Source organism: Rhinoderma darwinii, chromosome 5 (assembly GCF_050947455.1).
Source record: "Rhinoderma darwinii isolate aRhiDar2 chromosome 5, aRhiDar2.hap1, whole genome shotgun sequence".
In the NCBI taxonomy this organism is placed as follows: Eukaryota; Metazoa; Chordata; class Amphibia; order Anura; family Rhinodermatidae; genus Rhinoderma; species Rhinoderma darwinii.
In genome coordinates, this window is record NC_134691.1 from 229,335,965 (window position 1) to 229,361,502 (window position 25,538).

The 25,538-nt window shown below is 43.9% G+C and overlaps 3 non-coding genes and 1 pseudogene across 3 annotated transcripts; all 4 read right to left on the reverse strand.

Moving 5' to 3' along the window:
- Positions 1-4,190: 4,190 nt before the first annotated feature.
- Positions 4,191-4,365, reverse strand: LOC142653925 (U2 spliceosomal RNA; annotated as a pseudogene).
- A 6,841-nt stretch (positions 4,366-11,206) lies between these two features.
- On the reverse strand, positions 11,207-11,393 carry LOC142653932 (U2 spliceosomal RNA). The gene has a single exon (XR_012848772.1). It is a non-coding gene; the product is annotated as a U2 spliceosomal RNA (small nuclear RNA).
- Positions 11,394-17,618: 6,225 nt separating this feature from the next.
- Positions 17,619-17,805, reverse strand: LOC142653971 (U2 spliceosomal RNA). Its single transcript, XR_012848804.1, has one exon. It is a non-coding gene; the product is annotated as a U2 spliceosomal RNA (small nuclear RNA).
- Positions 17,806-24,123: 6,318 nt separating this feature from the next.
- LOC142653803 (U2 spliceosomal RNA) lies at positions 24,124-24,311 on the reverse strand. The gene has a single exon (XR_012848668.1). It is a non-coding gene; the product is annotated as a U2 spliceosomal RNA (small nuclear RNA).
- Positions 24,312-25,538: the final 1,227 nt, after the last annotated feature.

Below are 25,538 nucleotides of genomic sequence, written 5' to 3' on the forward strand. Positions count from 1 at the left end.
CTCATTATCCATCATTACACCATTTTTTCCCAGGACATAAAAACACTGGAGTTTCGTATTTAGAGATTCATATAATTCCACTCTCTCTCTCGCCTTTCTTTTACTAATACGAATAAAAAATTTTTTGATCTGAAACTTTACGAACTCCCACCATTCAAAAACATCTTTAAAACTACTTTTCCTACACTGCAACTTTTTATAAAATGAACCAAATTCCGATTTTACGTTCTCATCTTCTAGTACTTTCGTATTCAGTTTCCAATGTGAAGATTTTTTGCTTTCCATTCTCTCACATTCTAACGTAGATTTGATCAATCTATGATCGGAGAAGCAGTTAAAATCGGTTTTAAAAGATGACCCTTTAAAATGCTCAGATACAAAAAGATAGTCTATTCTAGACCTAGAGTTTTTCCTACTCCATGTATATTCATCTTCTTTCTTTTTACCACATATTTCCCACATATCTTTTAAATTACTTGATGAGAGAATTCCTTTTAAACATGATACGGAACCATCTTTCCTATTTTCCAGATGGCAGTTGAAGTCTCCTCCTATAATAATAGGATCTGAACCTGTAAGGAACAACTGTAGAATTTCAAAGAGTTGGGTTCTCTTACTCTTCTCGGTGTATCCATACACACAAAAACATTTGATTTTTTTATTTGTCTTCTTCACTTCTATCATCATTATCCTCCCCGGATAAATCTCTTGAATTTTCTCCACTTTCCACTCCTTACTACATAAAAAACCTACTCCATCGCTCTTTTGCTCATTACCTCCTGAAAAAAAGGCTTTCCCGTTCCAATATTTTTTGTAGAACTCATAACACATGCTATTTTCTATATTGCATTCTTGTAAAAAAATGAAATCATAAGATTCATTATTAAAAAAATCATATAAAGCAACTCTCTTTTTTGAATTTTTTAAACCCTGAACATTCAGGGACGCTATACTGATCATTTCTTAATGAAAATTCCAGGGCTATCTCCCCCGCCCTCATCAGTGATAGAAGGATACTCGTCTATCCTCAATGCCTCCGAACTAACGGAACTTAAGGGTGACACGACCTCCAAAATTTCTATCACTCTTCTTTTTTCACCACCAATATTTCCACATTCCAACACCGCTTCTTCATCTAAAGATCTTTTCAAATTACTTAAAGAGGCTCTGTCACCAGATTTTGCAGCCCCTATCTGCTATTGCAGCAGATAGGCGCTGCAATGTAGATTACAGTAACGTTTTTATTTTTAAAAAACGAGCATTTTTGGCCAAGTTATGACCATTTTCGTATTTATGCAAATGAGGCTTGCAAAAGTACAACTGGGCGTGTTGAAAAGTAAAAGTACAACTGGGCGTGTATTATGTGCGTACATCGGGGCGTGTTTACTACTATTACTAGCTGGGCGTTGTGTATAGAAGTGTCATCCACTTCTCTTCACAACGCCCAGCTTCTGGAAGTGCAGATCTGTGACGTCACTCACAGGTCCTGGATCGTGTCGGCACCAGAGGCTACAGTTGATTCTGCAGCAGCATCGGCGTTTGCAGGTAAGTCGATGTAGCTACTTACCTGCAAATGCTGATGCTGCTGCAGAATCAACTGTAGCCTCTGGTGCCGACACGATCCAGGACCTGTGAGTGACGTCACAGATCTGCACTTCCAGAAGCTGGGCGTTGTGAAGAGAAGTGGATGACACTTCTATACACAACGCCCAGCTAGTAATAGTAGTAAACACGCCCCGATGTACGCACATAATACACGCCCAGTTGTACTTTTACTTTTCAACACGCCCAGTTGTACTTTTGCAAGCCTCATTTGCATAAATACGAAAATGGTCATAACTTGGCCAAAAATGCTCGTTTTTTAAAAATAAAAACGTTACTGTAATCTACATTGCAGCGCCTATCTGCTGCAATAGCAGATAGGGGTTGCAAAATCTGGTGACAGAGCCTCTTTAAAGCTGTTTCCATTACCTCTTCAGTAAGGCCCTCCTCCTCCACAGGACTATCTGAAGGGGTTTCCCTCACTACAGTGATACCTTCTGTTTGTCCAGATCCCCCAGCTTCAGATCCCTGGGTTACCACTACTTCAGGTATTTTTTCCACTTTTTCTCTTGCTTTTTTCTTTTCCTCTTTCTCCTTCCTAGTTTCTTTTTTCTCTTGCCGTTTTTCTTTTTCCTCTTTTCTCTTCTCCTTTCTCTCCTTCTCCTTCCTCTCTTTTTCCGTATTCTCTCTTTCCTCCTCCTGAACATTCTCCATCACCTCTTCAACTTGCTGCAGTTCAGGTATTTTTCCCTTCTTTTTTGGACAATCGGCCTCTTGATGAATATTCATCGGGCAGTCCATACAACGTTTACAGTTATCGTCACTATGACCGTATTTCTTGCAACTTCTGCAATAGGGAGGCATCCCTGAAAAAAATAAATATCCTCTACTACGGTTTATAAACACCACGGGCGGGGGCCTACAGACTCCTCCTTCCTGTGGGTCTTTTTTAAACGTAGCATAATATATTCTTTTTCCATTCCACACACCGAAGTCCGTCATCCCATGTTGCTTTAGGGAGAGTTTTTCACAGAAATTCCAAAGGTATGATTCTACCTCTTGGTCCGTTATGAATGGACTATACATTTGGATAGTTAACAATTTTGACTGAAATTGAAACAACGGGGCAATTTTTATCCCCTTAAAAACATCCCGCCCCTTATTAGCTTCATAAAGGGCGTATGCCTTCTCGCATAATACATTTGATTCTAAAGTCACATCATAGATTCCCCTGGAAAAGAAGGTTTGTATGCAAAAGAAATCCTTCTTCTCCAATTCCATAACCGGTATTAGTATTTTGTCATAAAGGTACCTTAGATTTTTTTCTTGTCGGACTTCTGGGGACAGGAAGAACCGAATAGTATCCTTTAAGCCATACTTATCGTCAAAGAAGTCAGGCCGATTATCCTGAAATCCTCGTCATTCTCCAGGTGTTCTCCTTCCATAAGCCATATTCCAACAAAATTTTCCTCTTCCTCCACAGCACGAAGAAAGCCCTTAAAAAGAGCTCGATCGCCTCCTGATTCCAATGGAAAAACGAAATCCACACGTCCAGCGAAAAATTCCCTCCACGAATAGGTTCCGAATCCTCCAAAGAAAAGGCACACCAGCTTTCAGCCACCCCTCAATAGCAGCAGTTCGGTCCGAAAACCGAAAAGGCCGAGCAGGTAGGTTTCCACCAGTGAACCTTGCCCTCTGACTTCAACCCACTACAGATCGAAGCCAAAAAGCCGAGAAGCGATACCCGAATGTGCCGCGCGTTGTCCGAGCCTGCCCGATACTGCTGTTCACCCCTTGCAGCGATTCAGCCTACTCCTAGGCAATTCCATGGGGCCCTGCAGGCTCACACACTCACAGCTACTAAGCGGGAGGTGAATAAAGGCCGGAGAGGAAGCAAGACAGGATTTGCTTCTTTTGCTTGCACCACAATGCAGTGCTGAAAGAGGAGGAATCTACATAAAAACGCCTTCCTGGCAACGCCCAAATGCCCTCCTGCCGTGCAAATACTGGCAGCAGCAGCAGCAGTAAGTGCATGCCCACAGCCACCCCTTGTTCCTTCACAACTTGTATCAGTTTTAATCCAGTCCAGTGCTGCCTGCTGAACAGCACTGACCAACACTGCCTGGGCCCAGGCTTTTATCTCTGAGGCCCCATTATGATGTCAGAAAGCTGGCTCTGGCTCTGGCTCCTGAGGGCTCCACTATGACACGTGCAAAGTTCCGTCTGAACTTTATATAAGACGGTGCGGCTCAGTCAGTCACTGAGGGCGGGCGGGCAGGCAGCTGCTTTAATGGCTGTTTGCTGTTCCCCTACTCCACTCCACTATTTGACTGTGGTGCTGCATCAATCAGTGGCTGGCTCAGGTGCAGCTCTTTAACTTACCTAAAAGGGAGGGCGGAGAGAAGACAAGGAAGGTGAATGAGCTGTTCCAATGTGAAATGCCGGAAACACAGAAACACAGACGACACAAAACAAGAGGTGGCAATCTATTCATTAATTGCATTTAATAAATTAGCTCATTATCACTCATGCATTGTCCAACAGGTGTTGAAATAATGGGATTAAAAGGGGAGATCCCTTCAGAAAGACAAAAACAATGGCAAACACAAAAAACACTTTTGGAATCTGCTTTTATTAAACACATAAGGAAAGGGTGCACCGGTCCTGGAAATACTGCAATACCAGGTCAATGCGTGGAGTGGACAGAGCAAGCTCTATTTCCATCTCCCTGTTCTAAAAATCCATTTAATATATGGTCCCCAGATAGGGGACGTATCAGATATTAAACTGATAAGAACAGATAAGGTTTCAACAAAATTTTATTGACACATATATATATACAGAGAATACATTTTCATAGAATAAAATTCAGTAATAAAAAGCTTGTTGTACATTTCATAAAATAATTTTTGTGTAATTCCATTCTGTAATAAATTGTATGTTTGTACATTTTTCTTTAATAAAATTCAGTAACAAAATGTTTTTTAATTCATTTCATTAAAACCTTTTTGTAAAATAAATTCAGTAATAAAATGTTTATTTTTAATACATTTCATTAAAATGATAAAAGCAATAAATTTTTAACGAGAAGAAGGTTTCTTTAAAAGTATGACAATGGCAGGATAAAACAAGCAGTAAAATCACAATTACAAATACATAAATTATTTACATGGTAATCGTGTTCCACAGAGACAGACACCACATGGATGCCGCCTCTTTTGCTCCTATATTTTTTTTTGTCTCTGAGGTAGTATACATACAACTCACTTAGCGCAATCTTGACACAGTCTGTAATGTCAATAAAATCACGTTTAAAAAGAAGAATGTTCCTAACCTTCCAGATGGCATTTTTAAAACAATTAATAATCATCCAGCAGATCATCTGCTGTCTGAATGATGGGCAGGTAAAAAGGCCATAAAAAACGTATTCGTACTTAAAATCTTTAAGACCACAGATCCATTTTAGTAAAAGGCCTGCTTTCCTCCATACCTCCTGTGCATAGTGGCAGTTCCAGAACAAGTGCATTACTGTTTCGTCATTCCCGCACCTATCTCGTGGGCACTTGGCTCTCGCCACCAGTCCTCGCCTATGTTGGAATGCACGTGTAGGGAGGCACTGGTGGACGATTGCCCAGGCAAGGTCCTTATGCACATTTGCAAGATATTTCCCATACACATTTCGCCACACTTGCTTGGACCTTGCCTGCGAGAAATTGGACACTGCCACTGTCTCTTCTCCGTGTCTGCACGCCATCGACACCTTTCTCTGGTCCCCCAATATGTCAGGCTCCAATTCTTGGAGGCTCAGGAGCCTAACAGTCTTCTCTAGCACCACATAGTGTTTTGGGGGACACAGAAGCACAGGAGAATTTAGGGAGATACGAGCCCAACGTTTAAAAACCATGCCCGCTGCGTATTTTAAAAAGCAGCTAAAAATGCCATCGGATTTAAACATTTTAAAACAGAAGCAGAAATATTTGATATAAAAAAAATGTAAAAAGGTTAGGAACATCTCTCCCGCCATTGTCTTTACCTTTATACATAAAATCACGTTTTAATTTTTCCATCTTGGAGCCCCACAGAAACATAAAACAAATGCGTGTTAGCTTTTTAATATATAAAATGGATGGAGGGAAAACCATGGCCACATAGAGCATTATTGGGATTAAAACCATTTTTATGATTAAAATTTTCCCCTCCATCGTGAGGCTCCTAAGATTCCACATTAAAACCTTCTTCTCTATTTTTGCTATCACTGAGTCCCAGCTAGAGGTCCCATTGTTCGCCTGATTAAAAACAATCCCTAAAATTTTAATCTGGTCCTTCTGCATTCTGACTCCTGGGGTCAGGGAGGAATCCCAGCCTCCTATATTAAAACACTCACATTTATCAATGTTAAGTTTAAAACCAGAAGCCTAGCAGAAAAAGGTGGTGTTCCTCAGCGCCCTCCGCATGGATGATGAATCAGGGCACAGAATTGTCACATCATCCATGTAGCTTAATACCTTTACTTGGTTGCCCCTCCCACCAGGTATTGGGGCGCCTCTAATAACTTTATCGTTCCTGAGCATGGCTAAAAGGGGCTCCATTGCGCAAATAAATAGTAGGGGAGACAATGGGCACCCTTGCTTGACTCCAGATAAAAGAGGAACACCACTAGTTAAAAATCCATTTATAGAAATCTCACTAAAACAGGACCGATATAAAAGCATAACACGACTTATCATAAAATCAGGCACCGCCATTTTTTTAAGCACCATAAAAAGGAACTCATGGGACACTCTATCAAAGGCCTTTTCAAAGTCAAGGGATAAAATAGCAAGGTTTTGGCCTCGATCTTTAAAATACCAAATAACATCTCTTAAAATATTAAGGGACTCAGTGATAGATCTACCAGGTACCCCACAGACCTGATTTGGGTGGATTAATTTACTCATAAAAGGTTTAAAACGGACCGCTATCAGTTTGGCTAAAATTTTATAATCTACATTTAAAAGCGTAATCGGGCGCCAATTTTTGAGCTGGTCCTTTCCACCCTTATTTTTAAAAATTAGGGACACAATCCCCCTTCTCCAAGAAGGGGGCAGCTCTTCTACAATAAAAGCCTCTTTATATAATAAAATCATATCCTCTTTTAAAACATCCCAAAAAGTTAGATAAAATTCAATAGGCAACCCATCCTCCCCAGGGGCCTTTCCCGCTGAAAAACTTTTAAAAACAAATAAAAGTTCCTCCAAATTAAGATCCCGGGATAAAACCTCCTGGTCCAAAGTATCTAACTTAAAATCAAGGGAGTTAAGAGCATGATTTAAAAAGGATTCATCAATAGCTTTTTTACTAAAAAGGAGTTGGTAAAAATTAAAAGCTGCATTTAACATTCCTCCCACGGAAGTCTCCCCTTCTAGGTTTAAAATAGCGTCTCTTTTGTCGTTTACCTTTTTAAAAAAGAATCGGGAGCACTTCTTGTCTTCTTCTAGATGCTTCACGTGGGAGTTAAAAATTATTTGTTTACCTTTATCATCAAGACATTTTTTTATTTCAGCTTTTAAGTTTAAAATATCAGAATCCACATCAAACCCAACATCCTTCAATTTAAAGAGCACATGTAGACGCTTATTAAGAACATAAAACCACTGTTTCTTTTCTCTGGCTTTCTTCCTACCTGCTCGGATAAAAAATAATTTAATATTTGGTTTAATGCCCTCCCACCAGTGCAGCATGGTCTCGTGGGGTTTTCTCTGTAATTGCCAGCACTGGTAGGTCCGCACAAACTCATTTTTAGTTTCAGGGTCCTCCAGGAGCGTGGTGTTCAACCTCCAGAGGCCCTTACTTACTTTTTGCTCTCCCTCCAGCTCCAGAGACACATTTAGGAGTTTATGATCTGAAAAGATGTTATTTAAAAGCATGCGTTTTTGAGGGGTAAAATCATGGGAGGCAAAAATAAAATCGATTCTGGAGCTCACTCTTCCATTAGACCATGTGGCGCCTGCGTCTCCTGGCAAGAGATCCTTCCAGCAATCGCGTAATTTAAAATCATCAATAAAATTTTTGAGCAGGTAGGTAGTGTGGTCTTTCCTATTTGCATCACCCCCCTGCCGGCACTCTCCTTCTCTTATGCAGTTAAAATCACCCCCTACCAGCAGGGGGGCAGACCCAACACAAAACAGTGGTAAAATATTAAAAAGTTCTGCCCGCTCCTGTTTGTCAGGAGGGGCATACACATTTAAAATACGAATTAAAAGTCCATTAATATGCAGGTGGGTTAAAACAGCTCTGCCGGGCATAATCTCAATCACATTTTGTATAGAAATAAAATGGCCATGGCAGAGTAATCCCACACCTGTAGAACGACAGTCATTGGCTCCAGACCACACCGAAGGGCCCAGCTTTCAATCTTGTTTTAAATCCATATAGTCCATGCTGTTAGGGATTCCACACTCCTGCAGTAGGCAAAAATCAAAGTCCATAGTCTCAAGGTAAGAAAACAAAGCAGCCCTGCGAACAGGGCTCTTTAGGGACCTCACATTCAGTGAGGAGAATTTTAGGGTACTACAAGGCATCATTTATGGAGAGTCAGTGTCCACTTCTGAGGAGCCCGACTCCGATATACTCTGGGAGTCAGGCTGCACCGCATCCGGGGACGCGAACTCCACGATGTTCACAGGGTCAGAGCCGGACAGATGTTTCGACCCGACACTTCCCCTGAATTCGCTTTCGTCCGAACTGCGGCATAATGTTTTTCTCTTTATTGTAGACACCTCCTCCTCTCTCGACCTCTTCCCCGTACTGGATAAATCCATAGTCGCATCGTCCTCGTCCTCCTCACTCGACGTCACCTCGGTCTCCTGGCATATGTCATCTCCGTCGCGATCTCCGGCCACTGCTACCTCAGGTGCGGCTACAGGTTCCTTCGGATCGCTGGTCGTCTTGGGTTGCTCAGGAGCCTGTGAGGTCCCTTCCTTCTTCCTTATCATTCCGCCTACTGCATCTAAAGCCGTCAGCATCCGACCCTCTATTGGCGTAACAAGAGGGACGGACTCTAGCTGCCCGGCCGATCGGCGGCGGCTGGTGCTTGGGGTATCCCGCAAGGAGCCCCTGCGTCTGGACTCCTTGCGTCTGGACTCCTTATTTGGCTCTTCACCAGCCGCCATCTCTGCCCAGTCCCCTTTTGTGGGTATCGAGGACCGGCGAGACTTTTCTCCGACCGGCTCCGGGTTGGAGCTTGGGGCCTTCATTACAGAGCTAGAACAGCCCTGCTCGGCCCCCTTGGAATCCCTAGGACCACCCTCCACACGTGGACTGGAGGGTATTGGCCCTGACCCTTCGGTGGGTCCCGGGGCATTACCAGCAGTGCCCACACCTGTTGCAGGCTGCTGCCCTGGCCCCGGTCGGGGTGGCCCAAGTTTGGGTTCACCCCTCAATGACTGCGTTCTCTTTGGACAATCTTTGTACATGTATCCAGTCTCCCCGCACAGGTTACACATGGTGCTGGAACTGCACTTGGAGGCCACGTGCCCAAGGCCTCCACATTTGTTACAGCATATGACATGACCTTCACTGCATGCGTCTTTTGTATGTCCATACGACTGGCAGTTCCAGCAGAACCGGGGCATCTGGGGGTAAAAGAGATAACCCCGGTTCCTCCCAATGGCAAAGTTGGCTGGCGGATGTACAAAGCCTCGTATGCCACTTGGGTCTTGGAAGAACTTCACGAAGTACTTCCGTTTGCCATTCCAGAAGCCCTCTGCATTTTTAACTTCATGGCTGAAGTGTATTTCTTTGCAATATCGCCCAAGGAAGATCTCAATGTCCCTGGCAGGGACAAACGGGCTATGCATCACCACGACGAGTGGAATGGATTCCTCACCGTAGAGGAATGAGAAATTGAGCCCGTCCAGGCGCTCATCTGTCTGGTCCGCACCAGACAGGGCTGCACAGATGGTGTCGCAGCAGGCCGCGGTACAAAAGGAGATGGTATATCGTCCGCGGCCTTCCTGGTCATTAAGACACAGGATATTCTCCCGTCTGAGGCCGAAGAAGCCAAGCAAGATTTCCCCTACTATGAACTTCAGGTTCCTCCGCTGGCGATGTTTCTCCTCGACCTCAATCCGAATAGATTGTCGCAACTGGGTCTCCCCAGTCACGAATCTGTATGTGAACGGCATCACAGCTTGTCCCACCACAGCTTGTCCCAACAAGGAATCGCCCTTCTAGGCCGTCCGGCGCAAGCCGTCCGCCTAGTGATCCCTTCTCGTTGCCTGAGGACTAGTCCGACTACCCAATAGCTGCAGGGGGGTGAAGTCAAGGCGATAAACCTGTGACGATCCCACCAGGCCAAGTAGCCGGGTACCCCAGGCACCTTCTGACAAAACCTCCTGTATAAATACACTTGGTCTTAGCCAAAAGGCCGAGAAGCGATAACCCGAATGTGCCGCGCGTTGTCCGAGCCTGCCCGATACTGCTGTTCACCCCTTGCAGCGATTCAGCCTACTCCTAGGCAATTCCATGGGGCCCTGCAGGCTCACACACTCACAGCTACTAAGCGGGAGGTGAATAAAGGCCGGAGAGGAAGCTACACAGGATTTGCTTCTTTTGCTTGCACCACAATGCAGTGCTGAAAGAGGAGGAATCTACATAAAAACGCCTTCCTGGCAACGCCCAAATGCCCTCCTGCCGTGCAAATACTGGCAGCAGCAGCAGTAAGTGCATGCCCACAGCCACCCCTTGTTCCTTCACAACTTGTATCAGTTTTAATCCAGTCCAGTGCTGCCTGCTGAGCAGCACTGACCAACACTGCCTGGGCCCAGGCTTTTATCTCTGAGGCCCCATTATGATGTCAGAAAGCTGGCTCTGGCTCCTGAGGGCTCCACTATGACACGTGCAAAGTTCCGTCTGAACTTTATATAAGACGGTGCGGCTCAGTCAGTCACTCAGTGTTGCCTGAGAGGGCAACACTGCAACAGGCGGCCGCCAGGCTGTCTTTTTTTGCACAGCTAGTTGCCTCCAGGAGGCCACAAGAGGGAGACAAGGGACTGCAAAATGGAAAATAGGCATCCACCAACTTTACAGACAACTTGTTCCCCTTGCTCCTACAACCTCTATCCTTGCACAGTTTGTTATTCTTCCAGGTAACATAGTAACAAATCCAAATTGCTGCTCTCTTTGTAGGCAAGCAAGGGTTTGTTGCAACTGCAATTCTTACGTCTTCTTGAAATGTAGGGACGACAGTACATTCCATCACATCCATCTAGTGTACACAGGTAGGTCCATTGTGGCGGGCGGGCGGGCAGGCAGCTGCTTTAATGGCTGTTTGCTGTTCCCCTACTCCACTCCACTATTTGACTGTGGTGCTGCATCAATCAGTGGCTGGCTCAGGTGCAGCTCTTTAACTTACCTAAAAGGGAGGGCGGAGAGAAGACAAGGAAGGTGAATGAGCTGTTCCAAGGTGAAATGCCAGAAACACAGAAACACAGACGACACACACACAACAAGAGGTGGCAATCTATTCATTAATTGCATTTAATAAATTAGCTCATTATCACTCATGCATTGTCCAACAGGTGTTGAAATAATGGGATTAAAAGGGGAGATCCCTTCAGAAAGACAAAAACAATGGCAAACACAAAAAACACTTTTGGAATCTGATTTTAGTCAACACATAAGGAAAGCGTGCACCGGTCCTGGAAATACTGCAATACCAGGTCAATGCGTGGAGTGGACAGAGCAAGCTCTATTTCCATCTCCCTGTTCTAAAAATCCATTTAATATATGGTCCCCAGATAGGGGACGTATCAGATATTAAACTGATAAGAACAGATTTTTTATTTTTTTTTTGTTTTTTAAATAACCATTCAGTTAGATACGAAGCGAAAACTTAAGTTTTTCAATCTGAATAATCAAAAAAAACGATATCGCTTATATCAATCATCTCTATGGTTACTCTTTAAATTTGTTCTTTTATTTAATTCCAAAAGAAAGACAATGCATTACAGAAATAACAGATGACAAAACAACATTATTTATAGCGGATTAATGCTTTCCACTTTTTGAATTTCCAAATCCCTTCGGAATCAACATTGCCACCACCGCGCTGCTTATCCCATAAATATTTGACATATAACCGGGACAAAAATATCTTAACACAATCATTTACAGACACAACCTTTCTTTTAAATACCAAAAGATTCCTCACATCCCACAGACTTTCCATCACACATACCATTATTAACCATAATATTCTATCTTTAGCTCTACTACATGCACCCATCCCAAACATTGCCACCTTCCAATTCACATATGTTACACCTGCCAACTCTTTACACAAACCCCCTACTCTCTTCCATACTTCATAAGAGAAGTCACAATCCCACATTAGATGGCGTATGCTCTCACTAGCCCCACACCCCTCCCTAGGGCACACTTCATGTCTAATGAGATCCCGCTGCTTTTGGACTTGTCTCACAGGCAGTATATTATGTAATGACATCCAGACTACATCCCGTTGGCGATTTGACACCCCTACAATATCCAAATTCTTCCATACTGCATCCGCTTCACCTGACCGCAGCCCATCAATATTACATGCAAGCTCATTCGCCCGCATTCTTTTCATCACATCATTCTTATTCTTGAAATCCACCATAGGTACAGATAGTAAATCATACTTCCTCACAAACCATTCAATCTTCATGTACCACACAGGACATTTAAATGCCACAGGCACTCTTGCATCCCTCTTCACCCAATTTAACCCGAAAAACGTCCATCCAGCCAAATACCTCATCATATACGCAGTTTTGTTATTCCGCTCAATCAACACCGTCACTACCTTCACATAACTCAACCCCAAGAAAACCTCAATATTTGGGAAATTCATTCCACCATGCTCGCACCATTTATATAGATACTCTCGCTTCAACTTTTCCATCCTGCATCCCTAAAAAAAAGTAAAAACCATTTTCTCTGCTTTTTTTATTTTCCTGGTTGAAAAGGGAAAAATCACTGCACAAAAGAGCAGGATTGGCAAAATTACTGACTTAATGATTAAGGTTTTACCAGAAAACGTCAAACTACGCATACGCCAGAAATTCAACTTTCGCTCAATCCGCATACCACATTCATCCCAACTCTCGTTCCCCTTTAAGTTTTCATTGAATAAAATACCCAAAACCCTAATTGCGCCTTGTTCACACTTTACACCATCCATTCTAACATTACTGTCACCAAAACACTTAAAAATGCTTTTACCCCAGTTCACTCTAAAAGCGGACGCACTACAGAAAAGATCTAACACCAATCTAGCCCTAGTCAAACTAGCTAGAGACTCACTCACAATGACCACATCGTCCATATAAGCTAGAGTTTTCACCACCTTACCTCCACTACCAGGTATCAGCAAGCCCCTCATCACCTTCTCTTTCCTAAACATACACAACAAAACTTCAATTACGCTAATAAAAAGAACGGGGGACATCGGACAACCTTGTCTGACTCCCGATTTAATTCTCACTTTACCACTCAAAAACCCATTCACCAAGAATTCGCTCGTCACTCCTCCATACAAGCATCTTACTGCACTCACAAACTTGCTATGAAAACCCATTTTATTCAACACACCAAACATAAATTCATGTGACACGCGGTCAAACGCCTTCTCAAAGTCCACAGCTAGCACCATACACTTTTGCTTTCTGTCCATGCAGTCCCCAATCAAATCTTTTAACAGCAACAGGTTGTCAGTCATACGCCTACTTGGTACCGCACACACCTGATCCTCCCCCACTACCTGACCGATCACTTCACGCATTCGATTTGCTAGAATTTTGCTATAGCACTTGTAATCACTATTGAGCAAAGAGATAGGTCTCCAATTACCCAGATTCCTTTTATCACCCTTTTTATGTATTAACACAACAACACCCTCTTTCATAGATTCACTCATTATCCCATTGTCCCACATAAACTGACACACTTCCACTAGGTCTGCTCCCATTATGTCCCACGCTTGCACATACAATTCCACAGGAATACCGTCCTTCCCTGGAGTTTTATTTTTACTAGCACTCTTGACCACTTGCATAACTTCATCCATTGTAATTCCCTCTGATAACATATCAGAATCCTCCTTCCCTAGCACATTCTCCAATTTATTCATGGTATCATTCACCAAATCTCTATCAGTCCATTTGTCACCATACAGCTCGCGATAAAACGACTCCACTTCATTCATCACATCCTCCCCATAAACACAGTCACCCCCACTATTCATAACAACATCCATATCATCCTTCTTCCCACACATCTTTTTGAAGAAAAACCTTGTGCACTTCTCATCCTTTTCCAGATGTTCAATCTTAGATCTATATATGATTTCTTTCCCCCTCTCATCCATCTCATTCTTAATCTCACTTTTAACCGCACAAAGCAAGTCACCCACATCATACCCCAGCATACTAAGCTTCCTCAACCACTCCATTCTCATATTCAGCTCTTTATATTTATTCCTACGAATTGCAGCTTTTTTATATCCCCATTTTTTAAAGAATTTCCTAACTTCACCTTTCATCCAATCCCACCATTCTAACATATTCGCAAAATTTCTTTTTTTCCACTTCCATCCCACATACGCACGCTTAAAATCATCCATCACTTTTTTATCTTCAAGCAACCTGATATTCAGCTTCCACACCCCTTTACCATACTTTAATTTTGTATTCCCCTCAAAAAAAGCACTCATACTCACGTGATCCGTAAACATCACATCATCTTGGCGGAAAGATTTACATACCAAATTTTTGAAAAACAACCGGTCAATCCTGGACGTCACCCCACCCCCCTCTGCTCTAAAGGTTGCGGGCGGTGGCTTACCTAAAAACATTTCAGATGCATCTACAAAAGAAAAATCATTAATTAAATTATTTAACATTTTACCCGACACATCCATCTTAGCCCCTTCGGTAACACAATTGAAGTCCCCCACCCACACAGTAGGGATCCTACCAGGCAAAAAAAGACTAAATTTTTCTAACAACTCCACTCTATCCCCTTTACTTGTTGGCCCATACACATTTATTACCCTGACCTTCCACCCTCTATAGCTTATAATTGCAGATAAGCATCTACCCGCCTCCACCACAGTATAACTATCAAATCTATAATCCTTATTCCCCAATAAGATTCCCACACCATCATTTTTATTTTTAACCGAGCCTGACCATATACTTTGGCCATATTGCCACTCTTTTTCATCTAATGCATCAGAGATGCCACATTCTTGCAAGCAAAAAATATCAGCCCCTAGATTTTTAAGGAAATCTAGTGCTGCAATTCTCCTAGGCCTAGATTTAATCAGCCTGACATTCAGGGATAGGACATGACATGTGATTTTGGCAGCCATGTTTTAATCTGGAGATGAAAACGTTGAACAGCAAGCCCATCTTTTCCTCAGCCTTTTCCTTCTTGAGGCTGGCAATCCAACGCAAAGATAGAGCCTTCCAGATCCCCTAGAAAAGGAGTGTCAGAAGAAATACTAGTCACAGGATACACGCCGTCCCTCTGTGGACTCGCACTTCCTTCACTTGATGGTGAAAAGTTTGTTCTCTGCCTTTTTGGCGCCATCCCAAACTCCTCTTCACATGGTCTCACAACAGCTGTTGCAAAATCACCCTGCTCTCCAGCCGCCTCCTCTGCCTCCTCCCACACAATCACTGGGGTTATGGAGACTGAAGTCTCAACCTCACCTTCACCTTGCAGCCCGGTTTGCTCATCAGAAAGAGGGGGAAGGTCTTCTTCCACAGGTGATATTTCCATCACTCCACCCTCCGCACCTGCAACTGCAATTTCCTCAGACAGTGGACTTTCTGCCTGGATAATTGGACCAGCAACCTCAGGATCTTCAGGTCTCCCAGCAGGCCTCTGTCTGGCCATATCTGCATAAGAACGCTTAGGACAATTCCTGAAGGCGTGTCCTGTCTGTGCACAGAGGTTGCAAACGATGGGGTTGGTACAAACCTTTGACTCATGGCCCACCTGGCCGCATTTCCCACACCTTTTTCCTTGATTACAGGACTCCAGTATGTGTCCAAAGATCTTGCAGTTCTTGCAAAAGAGAGGGGGGTTAGGGAAGAAAAGATAACCCCTGTCCCTGCCAATAGAAAAGTTCAAGGGGGGTCTGCTTAGCCCATCAACCCCTTCTGGATCCCTCTTAAAATGAACAATAAATTTGTACTTGCCACTCCAGATTCCAGCCTCGTTGAGGATCTTGTTGGAAAAGACCACAGACTCACAATGGCGGAGGAGGAAGGCCTCAATGTCCGACCTTGGCACATGGGGATTGTACATGAAGACAACCAAAGGGACATTCCCATCTTCATAGAGGAGAGTAAAAACAAGACCATCCAAAGCAGCATTGTTGCGGTTCTTCTTCAAAGTGTTGTAGAAATTTAGGCAGTCGCTCCTAGAATTAAGCACAAGGGTATAATGACCCACCTTATGTTCCTGGAGGCAGAGGATGGCAGGGCGAGGGATCTTCAGAGCTCCAAAAATAACTTCGTCCACCAGACGTCCAAGAGGAAAGCGATTCTCCAATCCAGCTGTAGCATTGATGCGGATTCCATACTTGACCCGGAGATCTCCGGTCCTGGGATATACGATCTGAACGCCCATGATCGCCTTCTTTGTCTCCTGGCTCACCCCCTAAAGCAGCAGGTGGCTTAAGCTGGTAAACCAGCGATGCCACAAGGCCAAGGGCGAGCACACAGACGGACCTCCTGACCAACCCCTTGAGATTAGCCAAAAGGCCGAGAAGCGATAACCCGAATGGGCCGGGCGTTGCCCGAGCCTGTCCAATACTGCTGTTCACCCCTTGCAGCGATTCAGCCTACTCCTAGGCAATTCCATGGGGCCCTGCAGGCTCACACACTCACAGCTACTAAGCGGGAGGTGAATAAAGGCCGGAGAGGAAGCCAGACAGGATTTGCTTCTTTTGCTTGCACCACAATGCAGTGCTGAAAGAGGAGGAATCTACATAAAACCGCCTTCCTGGCAACGCCCAAATGCCCTCATGCCATGCAGATAAACACTGGCAGCAGCAGCAGCAGCAGCAGCAGCAGTAAGTGCATGCCCACAGCCACCCCTTGTTCCTTCACACCTTGTATCAGCTGTAATCCAGTCGGGTGCTGCCTGCTGAGCAGCACTGACCAACACTGCCTGGGCCCAGGCTTTTATCTCTGAGGCCCCATTATGATGTCAGAAAGCTGGCTCTGGAATCCTGAGGGCTCCACTATGACACGTGCAAAGTTCCGTCTGAACTTTATATAAGACCACGGTGCGGCTCAGTCAGTCACTCAGTGTTGCCTGAGAGGGCAACACTGCAACAGCCGGCCGCCAGGCTGTCTTTTTTTTGCACAGCTAGTTGCCTCCAGGAGGCCACAAGAGGGAGACAAGGGACTGCAAAATGGAAAATAAGCATCCACCAACTTTACAGACAACTTCTCCTTGCTCCTACAACCTCCATCCTTGCACAGTTTGTTATTCTTCCAGGTAACAAAGTAACAAATCCAAATTGCTGCTGTCTTTGTAGGCAAGCAAGGGTTTGTTGCAACTGCAATTCTTACTTCTTCTTGAAATGTAGGGACGACAGTACATTCCATCACATCCATCTAGTGTACACAGGTAGGTCCATTGCGGCGGGCAGCTGGCTGCTTTAATGGCTGTTTGCTGTTCCCCTACTCCACTCCACTATTTGACTGTGGTGCTGCATCAATCAGTGGCTGGCTCAGGTGCAGCTCGTTAACTTACCTAGGAGGGAGGGCGGAGAGAAGACAAGGAAGGTGAATGAGCTGTTCCAATGTGAAATGCCGGAAACACAGAAACACAGACGACACAAAACAAGAGGTGTCAATGTATTAATTAATTGCATTTAATAAATGAGCTCATTATCACACATGACTGTACAAATGCATTGTCCAACAGGTGTTGAAATAATGGGATTAAAAGGGGAGATCCCTTCAGAAAGACAAAAACAATGGCAAAGAGAAAAAACACTTTTGGAATCTGCTTTTAGTCAACACATAAGGAAAGGGTGCACCGGTCCTGGAAATACTGCAATACCAGGTCAATGCGTGGAGTGGACAGAGCAAGCTCTATTTCCATCTCCCTGTTCTAAAAATCCATTTAATATATGGTCCCCAGATAGGGGACGTATCAGATATTAAACTGATAAGAACAGATTTTTTTTTTTTGATTTTTTTTTAATTAAACCATTCAGGTTGTTTTTAAATAAAACCGAGAATTATAGCTGCTCAATTTTGAACAACTATCTCTCTATTATTCAAAAAACTCATCATGCTGGTTTGTTTATTTATTTTCCATCACAGTACATAATCAACAAAAACAATTCTCAGACTAAATACCTCCACTTCAACATTCTCCATATCCCTTCCGCATCCATTCCTCTTTCTAGATCCCATTTATAATAAAAATACAGTTTTGCTAATACCATTCTTACCACTTCATCCACCTCAAACACTTCCCTTCTATACACGTTCAAATTTCTCGTCTCCCACAATACCTCTTTCACACAAGTCAAAAAAATCCACAACACTCTGTCTTTTTCACTACCCAAACTACACAAAGCAAACAAAACAATTTCATACGTAAGTTTCCTCAAACCAGTCAATTCTTCACACAAACCACCCAACTTTCTCCAAACATTCTTTGCATGCATACATGACCAAAAAACATGACTCACATCCTCATCATCCCCACAACCTTCTCTTGGACACCTTTCAGATGCAACCAAACCTCTTCTCTTCTGAACACTTCTCACAGGCAAAACTCCATGCACCGACATCCATAACAAATCTTTCTGTTTGTTGGACACATCATACTTTACAATCTTCTCCCACACCGTCTTAGATTCACTCGAATTCAAACCATTAATTGAGCACATCACATTGTTCATACACATACTCTTAACACTCTTCTTATCACTCACAAATTTCTCCATTTTAACCTTCTCTAAATGAAATTTTTTAATGAAATTTTCCATATATAAATACCCATCCGTACAGTAAAAGGCAATTGGCCTACTCGAATCTATATTTTGCCACTTTAAACGCCTAATGACCGTTCCAGCCAAATATTTCAACATCCCAGATGCCTTAGACTCCTTTAGAAAAAGATCAACAAAAAAACGCACCAAATTTACTCCAATAAAGATCTCCAAATTTGGAAAATCCAACCCCCCATTACACCTACTCTTCAACAGAATTTCCCTTTTCGCTTTCTCAATCCCACTACCCCACAAAAAAATAAACAAAAGTCTATTAACCCTTTTTAGCATAGCAGTAGTAGGAGGAAAAATCAAAGCCACATGTAAAATCATGGGTAAGATGATACTTTTAACAATCAAAACCTTACCTGTAAAAGAAAGCTCTCTCATTCTCCACATATCCAGTTTTCTCACAATCCTACCGCCCAAATCATCCCAACTTTCTCTCCCTTTCAACTCATCATCAAACACAATCCCAAGAATTTTCACACCATTCACCTGTTCCATATCTGAATCACTCACCCGCTCACTACCGAAAAAAACTTTCAATTTACTTTTACCCCAATTAATTTTGAAAGCAGACGCTATGCAGAACAGATTCACAACCAACTTCACTCTAGACAAATCATAAACAGAATCACACAATACACATATATCGTCCATGTAACCCAGTACTTTCACTCGCTTCCCATTACATCCAGGCACCAAAAAACCTTTCACCACCTTATCATTCCTGACCATTTGCAACAGAGGCTCAATCGCACAAATAAACAAAATAGGGGACAAAGGACAACCCTGCCGCACACCAGACAAAATTCTAAATGGTTTTGTAAAAAACCCATTCACCTGCACACAACTTTCAGCATTTGCATATAAATTCTCTAACAACCCCACGAACCGGCACGGAAATCCCATTCTTACTAAAACTTTAAACAAAAACACATGCGACACCCGATCAAACGCTTTCTCAAAATCCAATGCACACACAATCACCTTCTTCTTCCGACACTTACAATCTTCTAACATGTCACGCACCAAAGCCACATTCTCATGCATTTTCCTCTTCGGAACCGCACATACCTGATCCTCTTCAATCACACTACTTATTACATCCCTCATACGATTAGCCATCAATTTTGCAAAGATTTTATAATCTGAGTTTAAAAGTGTGATCGGCCGCCAGTTTTCCAACCTCCTTCTATCCCCCTTCTTATATAGCAGGACTACAGTTCCCTGCTTCATAGTGTTAGGCATCAAATCCCCAGAGAACAGAGCTCTCATTATTTCCACCATATCCTTACCTATAATGTCCCAATATTTTGCATAAAATTCAGATGGGATACCATCAATCCCAGGGGACTTATTTTTGGCCATACTTCCAATCACATTTTTCACTTCCACTTCTTCAATCTCACCAAGTAAACCAGTATAGTCACATTCAGAAACAAAATTTCTCACAACATCCAGAAACTCCTCCCCTTTACCCAAATCACATCTTTTCTCAGTATACAAGTCATTATAAAAGTCAAAGACCGTATCAATCACATCCATACCACCAACCTCTCTATCATCTTTATTCAATAACACATTCATTCCACTTTTCCCACCACACATTTTCTTAAAGAAAAACCTAGTACATTTTTCATTCTTGTCCCTAACTTCCACCTTAGACCTAAAGATAATTTCTTTCCCCTTATTCTTAAACCAAGTACTAATTTCTTTTTTGTTATTTTCCAGTTCCTGCTGGACATCTAAACCCAAGGATTTGCATCTTCTCAAGAAAGATAACCTCATCTCAAATTGTGAGTACTGTATTCTCTTCCTTTTAGCTCTCCTATACCCTAGTCTCCTGAAAAACCCACCAATTTTCTTTTTTACCCACACCCACCACTCGCATACATTAGTGAACACAGATTTTTTCCTCACCCAACAGACATATTTTCTCTCAAATGCTCTCCTTACCCTCACCTCATCCAAAAAACTCACATTCATTCTCCATACCCCTCTACCATAGAAGAAATTATTAATTTTAAACACTCCCATCAAACACTCATGATCTGAGAAGCAGACCCTCTCTTGTGTATACTTCACACAACTCATGGCGAGAGATGAGAAAAAGAAAAAATCCAAACGTGAGTCCGTTCTGCCATCATCAGCGTGATATGTAAAGGGTCCCGGCTTTTTATCTACAGCATCCTGCAACGAAAAATCTGTCAATATTTGCTTCAACAAATTCCCAGTAACATCCACATTTGTTTCCACTGATCCAGCACGAGCATTCTTCTCCAAAATGCAATTTATGTCCCCTGCGATGATTACAGGAATTTTCCCATGCAAAAAAAATTTTAGACTTTCAAACAAGGCCAATCTTTCATTCTTCACTGCATGGGCATAAATATTAATAATCTTAAACTGCCAACCCCTGTAAGAAAGTAAACAACAAATGCATCTTCCTTCCTTAATAACGGTTGTTTGTTTTAGGATGATATCCTTGTTATTCAACAAAATGCCAACTCCGTCATTCCTGTTAGATGTTGTGAAGGACCAAATGGCATCCCCCTGCTTCCACTCCTTCTTCCCTGGCATTTTAGACAGTCCACATTCCTGCAGGCAAAAAATGTCACCTCCTTTAGAGGCAAGAAAATCCATGACAGCAGCACGTTTATACATTGATGTAAACACCCGAACATTCTGAGACACTATTTTAAGCGTCAGAGACATATTGGTGTAAAGAGGATGAAGATTAACATACTACCATAGAAGTACCTCAAGTCCCAGGGAAACTCATGGTCTTCTCAAGGCTAGCCACATTTTCTTCACTCAGGAACCCCTCACTAGGAGAACTAGGGGCCTCCTCAAACATTTCATGTGACTCAGGGCTAGCACTAGAGTCAGTATCCAGTAAGGCATATAGGTTAGGCTGAGCATAGATGCTGGGCAGTGACTCCTCCAGCGAACCTCTTTTTAACCTTTTCACAGATTTCCCAGCTTTCCCTCTTTTGGAGACCACCTTGTGAAAGATGGAGGCACTTGTGGCACTTGGCATTCTAGCTTCCCTTTCCTCCTCTTCTGACACTGACCACTCCACCTTGGCAGATTCATCCATTTTCTCCTCTGGGCTTGAGAAATCCAGAATTTGCATACTGGGCTGAATCTCAGGAGATGGACATCCAATAGGTGGCGCTGCTGCTCCACCCTCCCCCATCACAGCAACAGGTGAAACATTAGCAGGCTCTGTAGCAGGGACCACACCCAGAGCCAGGTTACCATCAGGTGCAGGTAATTTCACCTGACACCCAGCTTTCCCAGAGACCTGAGCAGCAGGCTCTGAAATACTGCTAGCAGTTGCATTAACAGCCTCAGTTGTTGGGGCAGAAGAACTTGCCGTTCTTACCTCCCAACCACGCTCTCTATTGTCCTGCCTTCCAAAAGGATACACCTTAGGGCATTTCCTGCAAGAGTGCCCAGCAATGCCACAAATATCGCATAAACGCGGTGAAATACAGGCGCTGGCTTCATGCCCGGTTTTTTTACAATTGCGACATACTTTTCCCTTACAGGCGTCCTTTGTATGTCCATATGTGAAACAAGACCTGCAAAAACATGGCATGTCCTGATAATAAAGGTAACCTTTATTGCCGCCAATAGAAAAATTTGCTGGTGGGCTCTTAACTCCACCAATGCAACTGGAGTCAGGTTTCAGCTTGACCCAATATTTCAGGTCACCATTAAAGAGACCCCACAAATTTTTCTGCTCCACCCCACCTCTGACATGCGTGCAATAATGCGCCAAAAAAGCCCACACCAGTTTCCGGTCAAAAAACGGATTATACATATGTATCGTCACACATTTCTCTACTGCTGAAAACAGGGGTTGTATCACAATGTTCTTAAGAGCCTCATGCGTCAACTTCTTCATTAGCACCTGGTAGATATTCAAGCAGTAGGCTGCTTCAAAAAATGAGACATCATATGTGGCAATATTTGAAAAGGCTTGAAAACAAAATACCTCATCCAGGCTGACTCCGGCCAAGTCCAACAGAATACCTTCAATAATATGTCCTGGTCCGACTTCCTCCTTCCTTTGATCTTCCACCACGAAACGAATTGTGTTGCGTACTGCTGCCATTTTCCAGATGCCCACGGCACGGTGATCGCCCTCAAATCCGCTGGAGTAAACCCCACGAAAAACCGACCCCCAGCCCAGACCAAGGCAATGAACCCTGATCTGAGCCAAAAGGCCGAGAAGCGATAACCCGAATGGGCCGGGCGTTGCCCGAGCGTTGCCCGATACTGCTGTTCACCCCTTGCAGCGATTCAGCCTACTCCTAGGCAATTCCATGGGGCCCTGCAGGCTCACACACTCACAGCTACTAAGCGGGAGGTGAATAAAGGCCGGAGAGGAAGCCAGACAGGATTTGCTTCTTTTGCTTGCACCACAATGCAGTGCTGAAAGAGGAGGAATCTACATAAAACCGCCTTCCTGGCAACGCCCAAATGCCCTCATGCCATGCAGATAAACACTGGCAGCAGCAGCAGCAGCAGCAGCAGTAGTAAGTGCATGCCCACAGCCACCCCTTGTTCCTTCACACCTTGTATCAGCTGTAATCCAGTCGGGTGCTGCCTGCTGAGCAGCACTGACCAACACTGCCTGGGCCCAGGCTTTTATCTCTGAGGCCCCATTATGATGTCAGAAAGCTGGCTCTGGAATCCTGAGGGCTCCACTATGACACGTGCAAAGTTCCGTCTGAACTTTATATAAGACCACGGTGCGGCTCAGTCAGTCACTCAGTGTTGCCTGAGAGGGCAACACTGCAACAGCCGGCCGCCAGCCTGTCTTTTTTTTGCACAGCTAGTTGCCTCCAGGAGGCCACAAGAGGGAGACAAGGGACTGCAAAATGGAAAATAAGCATCCACCAACTTTACAGACAACTTCTCCTTGCTCCTACAACCTCCATCCTTGCACAGTTTGTTATTCTTCCAGGTAACAAAGTAACAAATCCAAATTGCTGCTGTCTTTGTAGGCAAGCAAGGGTTTGTTGCAACTGCAATTCTTACTTCTTCTTGAAATGTAGGGACGACAGTACATTCCATCACATCCATCTAGTGTACACAGGTAGGTCCATTGTGGCGGGCCGGCGGGCAGCTGGCTGCTTTAATGGCTGTTTGCTGTTCCCCTACTCCACTCCACTATTTGACTGTGGTGCTGCATCAATCAGTGGCTGGCTCAGGTGCAGCTCGTTAACTTACCTAGGAGGGAGGGCGGAGAGAAGACAAGGAAGGTGAATGAGCTGTTCCAATGTGAAATGCCGGAAACACAGAAACACAGACGACACAAAACAAGAGGTGTCAATGTATTAATTAATTGCATTTAATAAATGAGCTCATTATCACACATGACTGTACAAATGCATTGTCCAACAGGTGTTGAAATAATGGGATTAAAAGGGGAGATCCCTTCAGAAAGACAAAAACAATGGCAAAGAGAAAAAACACTTTTGGAATCTGCTTTTAGTCAACACATAAGGAAAGGGTGCACCGGTCCTGGAAATACTGCAATACCAGGTCAATGCGTGGAGTGGACAGAGCAAGCTCTATTTCCATCTCCCTGTTCTAAAAATCCATTTAATATATGGTCCCCAGATAGGGGACGTATCAGATATTAAACTGATAAGAACAGATTTTTTGATTGAAAATTGCTTTATTGACAATCAATCGTCATCATACAAACATTACTGCGACGCAGCGCAAGACATGAAGCAGCAAATAATAAATAATAACAGTCGTCAAACATAACATGACAGTATAATACACAGTACAGGCTAGCCTATGTTATACATTACACCACATGCTACACTAACATTCTTGCATTCACTAACGCCAAACAACAAAGCATTACAGACAAGTGATGGGATAGGGGAGTGGGTAGGAGGGGATAGGGAAGGGGGAAATCACAGGCCCGAAGCTTTATTGAAAGACAACACACAAGAAGGGAGAGTGGGGGGAAGGGGAGTATCAGTCCTCTTCCTCATCGACGTCCGGGCTGTCCCAGGTGGAATAGTCTCTGAGCAGGCTGTGGATCAGCCTGCGGCAGTCCTGGACGGACACACTCTCTCTCCGCAAAATCAGACGGTTCCTGGCAAACCATATAGCGTCCTTAAAGCAGTTCATAAGGCGCCAGGCTTCCTGGATTGCTCCATCCGTGGTATTCCCAGGAAATAGTCCATAAAGTACCGAGCGGTACGACAGTCTGTTCCTGGGTACTGAGTCCTTGAGTTCGTGTTCCAAGGCTTTCAACAGACCCTGTGCAAAGGGGCACTGCCAGAAAATGTGCAAAGATGTTTCCTCCGTGAAGGGGCACCTGGGGCAGTACCGGGTCTTGCACAGGTTGCGGGCATGCATGAATGACCTAAGAGGCAGTCCTCCCTGGATGGCCATCCATGAAATGTCCTTGTGCCCGTTGGTCAACCTGCCAGATGACACGTTAGTCCAAACAGTCTCCAACGTGTCGGCATGAAGCCCTGGAACAGACTCCAGTGAGTCCTTTGCTCTGATGTGCTTGTGGATCGTCTTAGGTTTCCACAAGTCGGGCTTAAGACCCTCCAGTTGATGCTCCCTCACAAACCGGACGACATCTCCGTAGAACCAGGGAGCGTGCCAGTTGTAAGGGAAGGAGCTGTCCCACTTGTCCCAGCCAAAACCTCGCCAGAGGGGAAGGAGGAAGTAGCGGGACATGGCCTTGCCCGCAGAGCCGTTTGCTGTCCACAGAGTCCTACGAACACAGTCACATACAAAAGCGATCCGCAGCAGAGTGGGAATGTCGGGTATACCCTTCCCACCTTTGCGGGGCTCCTTGTACATAACAGTCCGCTTTACTCTGTCCATTTTCGAGCCCCAGATGAAGCGAAACACAGTCCTGGTAATGGCCCTCGAGACGGTGGCA